We start from the raw sequence: 16,656 nt of genomic DNA, 5'->3' as shown, positions 1-16,656 counted from the left end.
TGTCATTTTGGTTTGATGGTTTTCTCATTCCTATCAACCCAGTATTTCTCTCTTTCCCATATTGTGCCTTTTCTATCTGTGGCAAATTTTCCTAATGCGATCACCCATTCGTTTACATGGTAAACATTCATGAAACGTCTGCCCTGTGCCTTGCACTGACCAAATGCAGGAGATAAAATCCAAGTAGGCTATTCTGTTAAGCAAGCTATCCATTTTACCACTAGAGCTACCTTGCATAGAGGCCGACTCTCCCTTTCTCTGATTTCTTGCCTGTGTTTTCAGGAAATTGCAAATCCTTTAAAGGAAAGGCATTTCCACGATGGTGAGTTGGCCTGTCCTGATGGTGTAACAGCCCTGCCCCTCAATGAGCTTCACCTCTGTGAAGCGATGCCGTGTGAGGGTCTTCAGGAAGCATTCCATAGGTCAGACAGGCTGATTCCTGGACTTCAAGGGGTTTATCATTGACGGCCAGCCCGGGAGCAGGGTCTCTAGTTGCTGTATATATGCCTTGGCCTGTGTGAGTCTGAATTACCCTTTGGTAATTGGTTTGGAAATCTTTTTAATGAGTAGACGTTCTTTATTTTGAGTTTTAATCTTGGCATCTGTTTTTCAGAAACACTGGTCTGTTATTACTTAAAGTTTATTCCCAGATTTGGAATGCAGACTGCTAAGAAATGTCAAACAGAAAGGGCTTGTCAGCACTTACAGTCCAAGTTCCTCACGGGGCCGCCTGTTTGCCTGGCATGTGCCCCGGCTGTGCTGCGCTCACCTGCCCTCCTGTGACAACCTGGATCTGTCAAATCTCAAATGACCTGTTCTTGAACAAGTGGTTGTTGGAGTATTGGATGAGGTTTACCCATTGCCAGTGCCTGATGATATTCACAACTGTTTCTCTCTTGCAAAATGATCACATATCTATACTCAAGTTTAAAAAACAAGCAAGAATATTAAGAGTAGTTGTCGGGCTTCCCTGGTGGCGCAGCAGTTGAGAGTCCGCCTGCCGATGCAGGGGACACGGGTTCGTGCCCTGGTCCGGGAAGATGCCACATGCCGTGGAGTGGCTGGGCCCGTGAGCCATGGCCGCTGGGCCTGTGCATCCGGAGCCTGTGCTCCGCAACGGGAGAGACCACAGCAGTGAGAGGCCTGCGTACCGCAAAAAATAGTTGTCATCCGGAGGAAGGATTCTCAGAATTACTTAAAGAGCTCTTTATTATTTATTTATTTATTTGTTTGTTTGCTTATTTATTTAAAAAAAATTTTTTGGCTGCATTGGGTCTTCGTAGTAGCACGTGGGCTTTCTCTCTAGTTGCAGTGAGCAGGGGCTACTCTTTGTGGCAGTGCGTGGGTTTCTCACTGCGGTGGCTTCTCTTGTTGCAGAGCACAGGCTCTAGGCACGCAGGCTCAGTAGTTGTGGTGCACGGGCTCAGTAGTTGTGGCAAGTAGGCTCAGTAGTTGTGGCTCACGGGCTCTAGAGCGCAGTCTCAGTAGTTGTGGTGCATGGGCTTAGTTGCTCCGTGGCATGTGGGATCTTCCCCGGACCAGGGCGCTAACCCATGTTCCCTGCATTGGCAGGCGGATTCTTAACCACTGCGCCACCAGGAAGTCGCTAAAGAGCTCTTTAATTGTGCGCACTCGCTCCATTAGCCTCCTCCATCACCTGTGTTCTAAGGATACTCCAGGACAGAAGACATTATGCACCAAATTGAGGACTCTCCTGCGAGGACAGCATAACCAGCACCCCGTACTCTTTCCATGCCTGCTGAGTCACCCTTCACCTCTGGTGTTTTCTCCGCATTCTGGAATTCCTGCTGTCATCTTGGCTTGATGGTTTTCTCATTCCTATCAACCCAGTATTTCTCTCTTTCCCATATTGTGCCTTTTCTATCTGTGGCAAATTTTCCTAATGCGATCACCCATTCGTTTACATGGTAAACATTCATGAAACGTCTGCCCTGTGCCTTGCACTGACCAAATGCAGGAGATAAAATCCAAGTAGGCTATTCTGTGGTACGCAGATACTTAAAAACTTCCCCTTTAACAGATTCACGTTGATGTGGGGAGTTTTGAATTGAGTCATTTCTCCTTCCTTACGAGTGAAAGGAAGTCTCTGTGATGAACATTCAGCTTGTAGTCTATGAGGTCTTTGGAAACTTGAACTTCAGTCATTCCCTGTGTGGCTGAGTGGCAGGGCAGGCACTGTAGAGGTTCAAGTTCCCAGGATTTCACATGAGTTATCGCAGTCCAGCCTTTGGCAATCTGCCACCCTCTACTTGGTAGACAGGTTCATGAAATTTGACGCTCTTACGTCTTTCCTGGAAAATCTTGTAAGGTTCAGCAGTCCTTCAGTGGCTGACCCATTTCTGTTAAACTTCTGTTGTCAGACCCAAGGTTATCCCGGACCTATTGTTAGAATAGTCAGCGCATTCCATTGACTTTTTTTTTTTTTTTAACTCCCAGCATAGGCTTTGAGTGACAATTTATACTTTACATGCAGAAATGGGACACTGCTCTTTTTTCTTTCTTTCTTTTTTTGGCTGCATTGGGTCTTCTTTGCTACGTGCAGGCTTTCTCTAGTTGTGGTGAGTGGGGGCTACCCTTCATTGCAGTGCACGGGCTTCTCATTGCAGTGACTTCTCTCTTCTTGCGGAGCACAGGCTCTAGGGGTGCAGGCTTCAGCAGTTGTGGCACATGGGCTTAGTTGCTCCATGGCATGTGGGATCTTCCCGGACCAGGGCTCGAACCCATGTCCCCAGCATTGGCAGGCAGATTCTTAACCACTGCGCCACCAGGGAAGTCCCGGGACACTGCTCTTTGTGTATATTATGCTGCCACTAACTCCCCTTAAAATGTGAACCGACTTCCTCAAGCATTTATTGTATCAACATAGCACAGTAAAGTAGGATTTGGACAATTATTCCTTTAGTGGACACATGTAAGTGAGAGAAGTGTCTCTACCAAAAATATAGAGTACTTCTTAGTGAGGTAGAAGGGGTGGTTTGTGAGAGTAGTAGGGCTCTTACCATATTTTGCTTTCAGCTCATCTCCTTTGGTATTCGCTTCCATGCTTCACATCTTTGGGACCCATCATTGCCCCTGTCCTTGATGAATAAGTATGGTCTTGGTTGTTGCAATATTGCCTAGTTGGAAATACCCTGGACTTGCGAGTCAGAAGTCCTGGGTTGGAGCCCAGATTATAGCATTTACTGTGTGATTCAATTTAAGTTGTTCAAATTCCTAGTCTGTGAAATGGGAATAATAAATGATGTCTGTTCCCACCCCCACTCCAGCTACCTTCCACTCCTAGAGTTGATCAAATGAGAAAATGAATTTCAATGTGTCGTGTAACTTACACAGTGCTCTGCCATGGGACCCCCCCCATCCTTACCAAATATGGGCTTTGTGAACTACCGCAGGGTTCATGAAATGCCTCTTTCTGTTACAGGACGGTTATTGAGACTTTGCCCTTCTACGGGCCTCTGTGATCACAAGCAGCTGCCTCTTCACCCACCCAGAGGCAGCCTGGACCTCTGTGGGACAGCTGTTTATGATGACATTCTTTCTTCAGTTAAGCTGAAACCTAGCCTCCTAACTTCAAGATAACTTACACTTCTTGGTTCTAGTTTTACAGGGTAACAAGAAACAGTTCAAATCAGTGCATGTCAAGTTATAGAAATTTATAACTGAGAAAGGGGTCTTAAACTCAGCTTCCTGTTTTTGGCAATTCAATTCAATAAATAAGAGCTGGGGCCTGTCACGTGGGTACTGTGCTCCGGCACTAAAGGCAGCTATTGTTTCTGCTCCTGATCTGCGGAAGTGGAACCAAAGGGCAGGGAACCAAATGGGGATGAATGGGAAGCAAAAACTTTTTAACTCCTTAATATGCAAAAATGTGGTGGTATGAGTTTTTTTAAGAATCCTTGCTAGAAGAAATAGTACCTGTATTTATTGGGCTCAGCAGACTACTAATGTACAAATGAACATATTTACAGAATAGAAATAGAGTCAAAGATGTAGAAAACAAACTTATGGTTTGTTTTACCAAGGGGGGAAGGGAGGGAGGGATAAATTGGGAGTTCGTGATTGACATATACACACTATTATATATAAAATAGATGACTAATAAGAATCTACTGGGGACTTCCAGTGGTTTAAGACTTCACCTTCCAATGTAGGTGGTGTGGGTTTGATCCCTGGTTGGGGAGCTAAGATCCCACATGCCTCTCTGCCAAAAAAACAAAACATAAAACAGAAGCAATATTGTAACAAATGTAATAAAAACTTAAAAAGTGGTCCACATCAAAAAAATCTTAAAAAAAAAAAGAATCTACTGTATAGCACAGGGAAGTCAATACTCCGTAATGACCTATATGGGAAAAGAATCTAAAAGAAAGTGGATATGTATAACTGATTCACTTTGCTGTACAGCAGAAACTAACACAACATTGTAAATGGACTATACTCCAATAAAAATTAATTTTAAAAAATCTACAAAAATGAAGACAAAAGAATGATAAATTCTCACTGCTGTGGCCTCTCCCGTTGCGGAGCACAGGCTCCGGACGCACGCGCAGGCTCAGTGGCCATGGCTCACGGGCCCAGCTGCTCCACGGCATGTGGGATCTTCCCGGACCGGGGCACGAACCCGTGTCCCCTGCATCGGCAGGCGGACTCTCAACCACTGCGCCACCAGGGAAGCCCAAGAAACACAGATATTTCTAATTTTTATAAGCTTCCATGTGTTTAACAACCTGTAAATGAAAAACATATTTGCACGTAGAGAAATGGAAAACTGGTGCTATTGCAGCGTGATAATGCCTTTGTGAGTGCTGCACTTCCAGTGCAGGGGGGTGTGGGTTCGATACCTGGTCTGGGAGCCAAGATCTAAGATCCCACATGCCTGTCAGCCAAAAAACCAAAACAGAAAACAGAAACAGTATTGTAACAAATTCAATAAAGACTTTAAAAATGGTCCACATCAAAAAAAAAAAAAACAAATCTTTAACAACACAGTAAAGCATCTGTACTCCAATAAAAATTAATTAAAAAATAATAAAATAAATGGATATATTTAGTACCTACTTCAGGGTTTTTGTGAGAAATAAATGAGTTAATTTCCATGAAGTACATAGAACAGTGCCTGACAGTTAATACATTAACTATTTTTTATGAACTTTTGAGGACTGAGATTTGACATATTTTTAGTCTACTGTATTTTTTTGAAATAGCATTAAAAAATTAAAAACTGTAACACCCTATTTACCAACCATATCCAATAACAGAATTGGCATGGTTCATCTTTCTGATCACTTTGGTGGTTTCACAAGATGGGACTTGGCTGTCAGAAAAGGTTTATCATGATACTGAAAACTTACTCCCAGATAACATACTTCTTTGGACCTTAGGCCAAATTTATGTATTCTAGGAGGTGCCTTTTTTTGGCAGTATGAGTTTGGAGAACTTTAGGTGGGAATCAGGATTCAACCCTGCCTCCTCTGTTGTTAGGGTCTCAATATCTGCCTTAACTGTCCAGAACTTTTGCTTGCCTTGTATGTAACAAAAGAGATTTTTTAAATGTTATCTTTGATTTGGAGGTGTGCTAATTCAAGTATTTTGTGACCCATTTAGCTTTTAGAGGTAATGAAACATTGATCAAGAACTTCATTTATAACAGACCGATTCATAATAATCCTAGTGGCTTATTTCACAGAAGCTGTTTCCAGATAAAAATACTGATCGTGACTTCCCATGATGTTTCCTGAAAGGGTAAAATTAAGCTGTGGGAAATTCTTGGAATTTAACTAGTAATTAACTTATAAAGAACCTTTTAAAAAAAATCATAACTCCCCCAAGCTATTATATAACAAAGGACCTTAGGAGTTCAGAATTCTTTTATGTATGTACTTTTTCTTAACTGAAACCCAATGAGCATTGTCCAGTATCTTTGAGTTTGTAACTGAACTAAAATGATTTCTTTAGATAGAGGAGCCTTTGAGTCCAGTATTGGCTTTTAAACCTCAGGTCCAGTCTGGATTTATACTGATGCTGCACGTGTTAACCTAGTTATCTGGATGTAAGTTTACTCACGTACTGTATTATGTTACAATCCTAAATGGCATGATTAGGCTCAACATTTTTAAACATGCAGAAAGCACAAGTTAATTTTATCTGCTAGTCAGTTTCTTTTCCAGACTTTTACTTTAAGGAATGTCAGATTTCTATTTGGGGAGGTGATGAAAAGACTACATAGAGTGAAAGGAGTGCTTTCAAGGGGCCACATGGCAGAGTGAAAAGAGCATGATTTGGAAACCCTGGATCTGTGTGATACTGGGGAAGTTTCTCTGCTTCTTTAAAAATCTGCTTCCTGGGCTTCCCTGGTGGCGCAGTGGTTGAGAGTCCGCCTGCCGATGCAGGGGACACGAGTTCGTGCCCTTGTCTGGGAAGATCCCACATGCTGCGGAGTGGCTGGGCCCGTGAGCCATGGCCGCTGAGCCTGTGCATCCGGAGTCTGTGCTCCGCAACGGGAGAGGTCACGGCAGTGAGAGGCCCGCGTAACGCAAAAAAAAAAAAAAAATCTGCTTCCTCATATGTTAATGGACATAGTCTCTGTCTGGAAAGGTTATAATCTGATGCCACACAGTCCTAGGTGCACAATAAATTCCCAACAAATGGCAACTGTGATATTTTATATAAGAAATTTGTTCCATTTATGTTTAATATTTCAAAGCAGTGCTGAAAGACATTTTGGTCTATTTTGTGACCGTATTAAATAGCCTTATAATTTTAAAAGTTTATCTAAAGACTTTGATTTTGGAATAAACTAACTAATCATTAAAGAAATTCTTCTTCTCGATTCTTCTGTTTACTATGTGAGGGTTTTAATGACCATTTCCCCAGTTCTCCAATTTTTGACATCCTTGTGAATTTAGCTTTAAAAAAAGTTAACAGAATAACTGAAAAAGGATATAAAGTGCTGCCAGGATGGATTCCTCATTCACAATTTTATATTTCATTCCATAATTCATTTTTGGATTATTTGAGCTTTTTATGTTTGTTCATAAAGTGCCCTCAAGGTCACAGGTTGTGTTTTCAAGTTGATCCCCTTGTGAGGGGAAAGGAAAGGATGTCGTAAGGTGCATGTTCACGGGCTGCACCTTCCTCCCTGCTCTCTTATTTTTTTCTGGTTCATCCGTGGTTTGGACTTTGGGTTAGTACATCAGTGTTCCCAGGAAGGGGTGGCTACATTTTAATGCAAGCTGAACTTATATGCAACCTGGGGGCCAATATTTGAAACACCACATATTTTAATGAGACATAAAATTGTATGGTAAGCCTTCCTTGTGTGTTTAAAAGAAAAGAAAAAAAAAAGTAATGTTTTGTTCAATTTGTTTCTCCAGGTTGCATTTTTCTGAAGTTGTTCATTGAGACTTCCCAGCATTCCTGCAGATATAATAGGTGAGTCAATGAAATCAGATACCCTTACTATCAGTGATTCTTTGGAAACCCTTTCGAGGTGGGTGGCAACTTACTTCTCGAAAGAGGTGCAGTGTTCCAAACTTTGGGGCCCTGAATGATAACCACTAGTTTTTTTGTTTTTGTTTTTGGCTAGAAATACCACTTTGATGTACACAAATGTAAAGGACCCTGTAAAGTTTCACTAATGATATTAAGTTTAATGCTGTAAATTCCATACCTTCAGTTCTGACATGGTTTGTTTTGTCACCATTTACAAACAAGTTTAAGACCTCTTTATAATGGGCACAGCTGGCTTTAAGTTGTCTTTCCTTTTGAGCTTCTCTGGATCATTCACCCTTTGTTATCATTTCTCTCTGAAAGGGGAAGTAGAGATGGCCAATTCGAATTACCCAATTTTAGTTTTTGATGACAGCATGGGTAGAGGAATTGCCTAAATAAAAATTGAAAACAGTTGACTAATAGGTGATTTATGATTAACTCTATAGATTTGAATTTATAAAGGTCACTTTGGGAGAATATTAGTAACAGAAATAGGGGCTGAGTAACCTCCTACAGTATGCATTCAAGGAAATCAAAGTGGAAAGTTAAATAACTGTCCCCAAAGACTTTGATCCAGCTCTGTTTCTCAAGAGGGAGAGGCCTGTTCAACCTGGTCCTGTAGGGGCCTTGCTCTTGTCATGAACTTGAGGGTGGGGCTTGGGCCAAGGGAACCAGTGCATGGTATGTACTTGGGACTGACCGACACCCTGTCCAGGAGGGTCTGCCACGTGCAGGGGATTTGAAGAGTATTTTCACAGATACCATCTCATTTGTGGAAAGGTGATCTTTCTTGTTTACAGATTCTGGGGAAGGAAAAATTGCTCTTATGTCGTGAATTGAACTATTGATTTCTCAAATGTTTTTAAATTGTCCTAACAACTGCTGGTTGGGTTAGGTGAGGAAGCTTGGCTTGTTTTTCGTTTTTTTTATATGGGAACTGTAAGCACTTATGAGTTATGAAATTATTTGAGCAAAGTTCCTGTTCATGGGAAAGCCGAGGCTGACCCAAGACAGGTGGGTATCCTGTTGGCACTTTATCAAACTGATAATCTTTAAATATCTGCTCCATGTTTATATAGGGGTGGGAGAAACTGATTGTCTATTAATAAAGACTATTAATAAAAAATACATACCTTTCCCTGCACATTGAAAATAAAGGATTTATTACTTGTGATTTTCTGAGCCAGGTGTTCATAAACCTGTTTAAAATTTGGCTAATAACAATCTGCCATGCGCTGTTCAGATCCAGAATTCCAGAGACCTGCCAGCCAGGTGATAATTGGGGTTGCTGGTGAGGCCTGCTTTTGCTCATACAGTTCTATGAGGGGAATATTCTCAACAGAGACAGGCTTGTGCTGGTGAGGGGTGTTTCTTTCCACTCAGAGGCACTGTCTGCTTGAGTGGAAACAGGTCCGATTGCCATTTTGCCTGTTATGAGGCAATGCACCCCCGAGTTAAGTGGCTCCATGTTTCCAATGTATTCCAATGATGATTTAGTCCCCCTTTGTGAGTTGTCACTCTGGATCAGTTCCAGGCTGGCCTGTTTAATCCAGCTCTGGGGAAAAGCCAGTTCCATCTGCCAGTGCCTTCAGCAGCTAAGTCGTGTTTGCCCTTGAAATCCCTGTCTCTGAAGATTTAACCAGATTAAAACCAACCTGCTCTGTATCTCTTTTGGTTTTTGTTTTTTGAATTGTGAATTCATCCCATGTAAATACAATAAAACTTTACCAAATCAGAAGACATAAGAACAGCCACTCTGATTAACAGCATCTAAATTACGAAGAAATCTGATACTACCTTCTGCTGTATATGGTCGCTCATGTTATATCAGCTTGGTAGAAGGTTTCTCTTGAACAAAGAGAGTCACTGCAGTTTGGGGAGAGTCTTATCATCAGGAGGCCCTAGGCTGAGGCTCCACCTCGGCCGGATGCAGACCTGGGTTGGAATTCCAGCTGTGGTGCAAGCTGGCTGTGTGACTGAAGGCAGCCTTCCTTACCTGATGGAACTCTCATCTCTTTATATGTGGATACTACTTCCTTCCAGAGTGGTTTGGAAGAGTGAACAAGGCATGATGGCAGCATGCGTGGTACATAGTAGACGACAGGTACCCCCTGCCTGGCTCTTGACCCCAGGCATCTTAGAAAAGGCATTGGACACGGGGTGGAGGGACTGCTCTGCTGGGTAGCTCCTGTGTCTCCCTGGTAAAGTACAAGGCGATTCCTGCTCTGTTCTGCCCCACCTACTCCGTGAGAATTGTGAGGAGGCTTTGAAAAGTAGGAACTTAGGGTGTGTGGTTAGAATCAAAGGGCTTCTATGGCAGTGGACTGGGGCACGAACCCGTGTCCCTTGCGTCGGCAGGCGGACTCTCAATCACTGCGCCACCAGGGAAACCCTTTTTTTTCTTTTTAATCTGACTTTCTGGGCTTGAATCCTAGCTCTGCACCTTATAATTAGGTGTATGACCTTGAACAAATTATTAACACCCTCTCTGGCTCTCACCCTATCTCACAGGATTGCTGTGAGATTAAATGATGTACTGTGTGTAGAGTGGGGCATATGGAACTAGTACCTGGTGAATCTCAAGAAATATGCCAGTAAATTTGCCAGAATACTTTTAGAAGGGAGACAGAGAATCTGACTCAAAAGAATATCCGTGGTTTTAAAATCTCTCCAGTTTGAACCTCGGCTTACTGTGCTGTCTTTTGTATCATGTTATGATAGTTTAGACCAGGGAAGGTCATCTTTGTCCTGAATAAACTAAGAGTGGCCATATGCTGCCATGTGGGACTCACTCATTCAGAAGGGCAGAGCATTGGGAGTTAGTGTTCCGGGATTTTCTTCATGAGCAAACAGATCTTTCCCCATCTGGAAGAATTCTTACCAGAATTGACGAGATTTGCAAAGTGAAAGCTCTAGACCTGCATTGTCCAATATGGTGGCCACATATGGCCATTGAGTATTTGAAATATGGCTAGTATGACAGAGGCACTGAATTTTTAATTTTAGTTCATTTAAAATTTAGAACTAATAGTTAATTCAGTTATTGGAAAACTTTTACATATGTGTGGGACAACTTGGGCATCTACTTTTCAACTGTAAATTTTTTAAAGTTTAAATCAGATCAAGTATTTCTGATGAAAATTTAGTGCCTCAGTTGAGATGTGCTGTAAGTGCAAAATACACAACAGATTTTGAAGTGTTACTGTGAGAAAAAATTATGTCAATATTTTAATACTTTTTATATTGATTCTGTGTGGAAATAATATTTTGGATATTTTGCGTTAAATATATTATTACAATTAATTTCTTTTTGCTTTTTTAATGTTGCTCCTAAAATTTTAAAATAATGTACATGGCTCACAAAATTCTATTGGATGGTGCTGCTCTAGACGATCCTTGAAAGAATCGGATAATTTCTAATTTATTAAGTGAAGTACAAGTTTTTCCAATAGACTGCAGATTATGAACGTGGTTTTTTTCTTCTTTTACGTTTTTTGTTTCAGTTTACCAATTAACAAGTTTAGAGGAATTTTAAAAAATACTTAAAATTGGAAAGAAAAAGAAAAGGCACGTAGCAGATGTGTTACCTGAACCTCACGTGGTACAGCCTGAGGCTCCATTTAGACATCTTGGCTGTAGTCTTTCCCCTCAGCCTTCTTACGAAATGTACGAAGGGAGGCACTCACCGCCATCCACCAGGATATGAACCCACACACTGTTTTTCAGCTAAATATTCTGCTTCCTTGATGATTGTTGGCTCTGAAATTTGATGCAGATACCTTGTTGCCCGGGTCACACTTTGCCATGCCCAGGAGATCGGTTTAGGAACTGTCATCCAGGAGAAAATGACTTTTAATCACCTATAGCAAGTAGCACTCCCTTCTTACTGTAGTACCAGAAATACAGAGATGCATTCCGAAGGGAATAATTGCTGGCTTGATGTTTAGTTGTAACCGGTGTGTGTATGAAACGTGAGAAGATAATACAATGAAAGTCATTGGTATTCTGTTTCACATTTATGCCCTGGGTGACACTTAAGTGTATTTTAAGTGGTGGGGGGAAGAGTGTTAGATTCAGAATCATCTTGGTCTGGGTTTGAGTCCTGGCTGTGTCACAAAGTGATGGTAGTGAGGTTTCCTAACTTCTCTGATTGTGTTCCTGTGTAATTGGTGCCAACAAACACCAGTCACTTTCCTTGTCAAAATTCTTCCATTGTAATTTATCTGTGACACCCGCACCCCTTTCTGTAAGAAACATGGCAAATACCTTGCCGTCATACTTTTCCATACTGAGCAAGTGAATGAGAGAGTTTACTTTCCAGTACTGTAAACTTTATCTAGGAATTAAACAGGATTTGATATTTATATATTAGATAGAAACCATTATCAAATTTCATGAAGAATCTGAAATTCACTGTTTTTAAATTACAGTATTAGAGTATAGAATTCATTTCCACCAGCAGCTTGAAAGCAGTTAATAGGAGAGGAGAAGCACTTAGTAAGAGAGGATATTATAGCCTTGTCCTTTTACTGAGGGTAAATTGGATGAAATATACATTCTCTGGATAGAAAATGATAAAATAAAATTTAAGTAGGCAGTGGTTTACAAGACTTAGCAAAAGCAAATCAAAGTAATTAAATGCATTAAAGACTTAAACTGAGTGCAGTTCTTTTTCTGTTTCTGTTACTTGCATGTTGATAGGTTGTCTTTTTTCTGGTCAGAAGTCTGGCTGTAGACACTGTGCCTGTCTGAAGGAGAGTTCTGAGCATTCTTCCCAGCAGGGGCATTCCCTTTCTATGAAAAGTGGCTTCCCTTGGTAGACTGTAAACCTCCTGAGGGCTGGTCTGAGTCTTTTATTATACCCTCTGTGCCCAATACAGTGTCTGATGCATGGTAGGTGCTGAGTGAATATCAGCTGAATGGATGGAGGATAAATGATGCTTAGACTATAGAGCTGGTTCTGTAACATTCTCTGAAGAGAACTCTACTTCAGGTACATTATAGGCTGCCCAGCACAGTGCCTGACACGTGTTACGTGCTCAGTAAATGTTGGGCAAATGGAGGCGTGAATGTGGGCTTAAGTATAACTTCCAATTTATAAAGGACTTTTGGGAGTATGACCTGTTTGCTTATTTTTTTGATATTTAAAAATATCTTTATTAACATGAGGTCGGAAATAATTTCTTAAGAAACAAAGAGCACGTCATATAGGAAACAGTTGATAACTTTGGCTACATTAAAATTATGAACTTTATCAAAAGCCTATATAGAGAGTGAAAAGATAAAATATTTAAAACACTCATAAATTCATGAAGGAGAATATGTAGAGAATGCCTGTGAATCAATACAGAGGATAGGCGACCAACTGAAGCAAAAATCCAGGAGTGGAGAAGGGTGGCGAAATACTTGAACAAGCACTTCATAAAGAGGAACCGCAAGGAACCAATAAAATGAAAAGTTGCTCAACCTCTTGAGTAATGTGATTACAAACCCCCCACAAGATACACCCTCACCTCCACTTGATAAGCAAAAGGTTTTTAAGTCTGATAATGGCAAATCCCTACAAGAATGTGGAACAGCATGAACTCTCAGATACCGCTGGTGAGAATCAAATTATTAGATTCACCCACTTTGTTTTTTTTTTTAACTTTTACTTTTTTTTTAACTGAAAAAAAGTTGACATACAGTATCACGTTAGTTTCAAGTAAACAACATAGGGAATTGACTTCTAAATACATTATGAATTGATCACCATGATAAGTCTAGTAACCATCTGAATATAACCCATTTATAATTTGGGAAGCAAAGAAGGTTCTTTTAAGCAGAGGGTTGAAGTTGAACATTAAGAAGGCACCACGAGTGACAGATTGACCAGAGGCCAGGAGCCCAGGTAGGAAGGTGTCAGTGGCAAGAAACGACGAGGGCTGGGGAGGAGAGGGTGGGCAGGGCTGCAGCTAACTGATGAAGTGCAGTCCCGGGGGAAGGGGGAAAGGTGCCTGTGAGGTTGCTCTGGGCAGGGGCTGGGGCAGCTCTGTGGCAGAGGGAGGGAGGGTTGCAATAGGGTAAGATTAAAGTACAAGGAGTAGATGTTAAGAGAATTCCCAAGTGGTGGCCTCAGTTCTTTTGAGAAGTAGAAGTTCATCTGCTTTGGGGAGAGGAGGTGAAGCCTGGGGTTAAAAAGAAGAATCCATGATCCCCTACATGGAAAGGAACTCTTCTCAATGTTGATGTAACCATCTTCCTATGACTTCTGGTTCTTTGATGGATTATTCCACAGGGAATTCTGGTTCTCCATCTGATGCAGTTGGTCCACAAGGACCTTTGGGATCTCACATCAGTAGACATAGTTTTATTGTGATCAAATGCCTAAGTCTATGAAAAATGCTATTTGCACCCTCCAGCAAGTTGATTTGGTTCCAGCTGGTACCTCTCTTGTCCGTCCCATATACATGGAGAAATGCTGTAATCCTTATGTAGAAAGCTTTTCTACTTTAATGGTCCACTCTTTAAATTGTCCCTTGAAAGGAAGGGGGTGAACTGACCTCAGGTGAATGAATATACACTGGGATAGTGTAGAGGTGTCTCCCTCATTATCACCATAAAATACATTTATGCTTTTACATGAAGCTTGTTAATATAGGTAAATAGTAGCTGCATACATTTTTATTTGGTATTCTTTTTTTTTTTTAATCATTTGCCATGTCAAACCACAGCAATCCATGCTTACAACCAAAGAAGGCCATAATATAGCTCTGAAGTTCCAAGATCCTGCCCCCATAAACACCCTCTCTACTCTTTGAAATTTCATCATGGCTTTGTAACAGAAACTGACTTCTTCTGAATTAAATATTGATTTAATCTACATTTCCTTTTGGATTAATTCAATAACTAAAATAAAGTGTTCGTAATCTTTTCCCTCTTGTGCTCTCACCCTGTGGGGAGACCACTAGTCATACAGCGGCCCTCTCCTTCCAGACACCAGCATCCCATGAGCCACGGGGCAGCCATTTACCAGGTATTATAGGGCTGGGGTGCCAGGCAACCTGTAAAAGTGGGACTGGCCCCCAATCTCTGTGCCTTATGTTACCAGCCTAGAACAGCCTGTGAAAAACTCTTAAAGCTAATTGGCAAGCTCAGATGGACTTGGAAATGTACCTGACTTTGATCCAAATTATTCTATATACACAGCCAAGTTGTGTTAGGAAATGGACACTTCCTGTCATTAACTCACAGCTAATGAAGACAAATATGACTGCATATCCACTTTAGAAATCTCTGTGACAAATCTGTAGGAGCTGGGTTCTCTCTTATTGCCTCACTGCCTCATTTCTCTCTTCTTCCTTCTTTCTCAAACTGCATTCCTGATTCAATTAAAGTTCAATCTATTTTTCTCCTGCTGTTCATGGAATGACTATGGATTGGAAAGGCACGTTCAGACTAGGGTGGTGGTCAACTGCTGTCATGGACTCATCATTGTTCAAGGTCAGAGTAACCAGTTTATTGGCCATTTACACCTCACATCAAGTATATTTAAGTCTGCCCTTCTAGAAACTCAGGCATTTTGGTACAAGGGTAGTTACAGAGAAAGTCACTTGGGCAAAAACCCAGGAATTACATTTTTATTTAGTCTGTTTTATGCTTGTATATTTATGTCATCTGCACATCTTAAAGATGGGTTTTTGTTTTTTTTTTTTTTACCTGCTCAAAGGTCACACCTCAGTCTTTCTTGTGCCCTTGAGCACTGTATACTCTTGAAGCCAAGCAGTAGTCCTTATGTACTTACTCTTGTGGCTGGTCTAGAATTGCCAGAAGACGTTTGTATGTGTTTTTCTCCTGATTATCAAAATAATCCATGTTCATACAAAAAAGTATAAGCAGGAAGGGAAAAAATAATCAGTTCCTTTAGGGGTCACCACTGCCAATCTCATGACAAGGTTTTCTTTTTGTACATTCTTTTCTTCACATAATTGAGCACTTATTCTGTATGTGACTTTATGTTCAGTTACTTTTTTGTTTAATATTATAAGCATTGGGTTTCCCTGGTGGCGCAGTGGTTGAGAGTCCGCCTGCCGATGCAGGGGACACGGGTTCGTGCCCCGGTCCGGGAAGATCCCACATGCCACGGAGCGGCTGGGCCCGTGAGCCATGGCCGCTGAGCCTGCACGTCCAGAGCCTGTGTGCTCCGCAATGGGAGAGGCCACAACAGTGAGAGGCCCACGTACCACAAAAAATAAATAAATAAATAAAATATTATAAGCATTTCCCCATATCATAAAAAGTTTCTTGTTTAAAAAAAATTTCAGTGGTTGAATATTGTCTTATGGTATATATTTAAATCATTTTAACATTTTATTTTTGACATTTGAGTTGTTTTCTGATTTTTTTAAAAACCATTAAATATAAACTTTGAATATGCTTTTATAGATATTGATTCAGTTTTAAAAATATATCCAGGAAAGTTGGGCTGTCATTGGCAGTATAAGAGAGTACTTGTTTTGTCATGCCCTAAAGATGATCAGATCTTTCATCTTTGCCAGTTTGGGATGTGAGAATGGCACCTCATTTTAAATGTTACTGTTTTTATTACTAATGAAATTGAATATTTTTCATAAATAGAAGAGTCATTTGTTTTCTCTCTTTTGTGATTGTTTATGTCCTTTTCTGGTCAAATTGTCATTTATGATAATTGTGACATTTATGATTTTCCATTTTCGTAGAAGGATGTGTTGGAATGCATAACTTTGAGCATGGTGTCTTCTCACTGATAGTTAATTGCGTGCCAAATTGGCCTGTATTTGAGGGGAAATCAGGTGTGGAAGTGTCAAAGAGAACACACTCGGAGGTTGTGATGTGACTTGTTGGTTGTGACAGTCAGCATCTGGAAAGTCAAGTCTACCCAGTGAGCACCTCTCCTCCCTCACCCAGACCTTGTGGGTACCCTGTCATCACCCTGCATCCTGCCCTGTCCAGGCAGACGTGGTATAATGCCTGTTGACAGAGGAATAATAAAAACACAGCGTGTTGGCTCATAATGAAGTGTTCATTGACCCCTTGAAGTGATTCTTTCCTTCTTCTTTTTTTTTTTTTTTTTTTTTTGTGGTATGCGGGCCTCTCACTGTTGTGGCCTCTCCCGTTGTGGAGCAC

General features: G+C 41.1%; 1 protein-coding gene across 2 annotated transcripts in view; it reads left to right on the top strand.

Annotated features, from left to right (window-relative positions):
- The window catches only part of LHFPL2 (LHFPL tetraspan subfamily member 2), a 173,510-nt gene that overhangs the window by 82,350 nt on the left and 74,504 nt on the right, over positions 1–16,656 (top strand). For both annotated transcript variants that reach the window (XM_024755666.1, XM_024755665.1), the window contains exon 3: positions 7,395–7,452. The gene's annotated coding sequence lies outside the window, so the exon portion shown is untranslated. The remainder of the gene's footprint in view (positions 1–7,394; positions 7,453–16,656) is intronic.

This window comes from Neophocaena asiaeorientalis, unplaced genomic scaffold, assembly GCF_003031525.2.
Source record: "Neophocaena asiaeorientalis asiaeorientalis breed wild unplaced genomic scaffold, Neophocaena_asiaeorientalis_V1.1 scaffold37, whole genome shotgun sequence".
NCBI lineage: Eukaryota > Metazoa > Chordata > Mammalia > Artiodactyla > Phocoenidae > Neophocaena > Neophocaena asiaeorientalis.
Note: the sequence above shows the minus strand (reverse complement) of the source record. Positions and strands in the feature narration are given on the sequence as shown.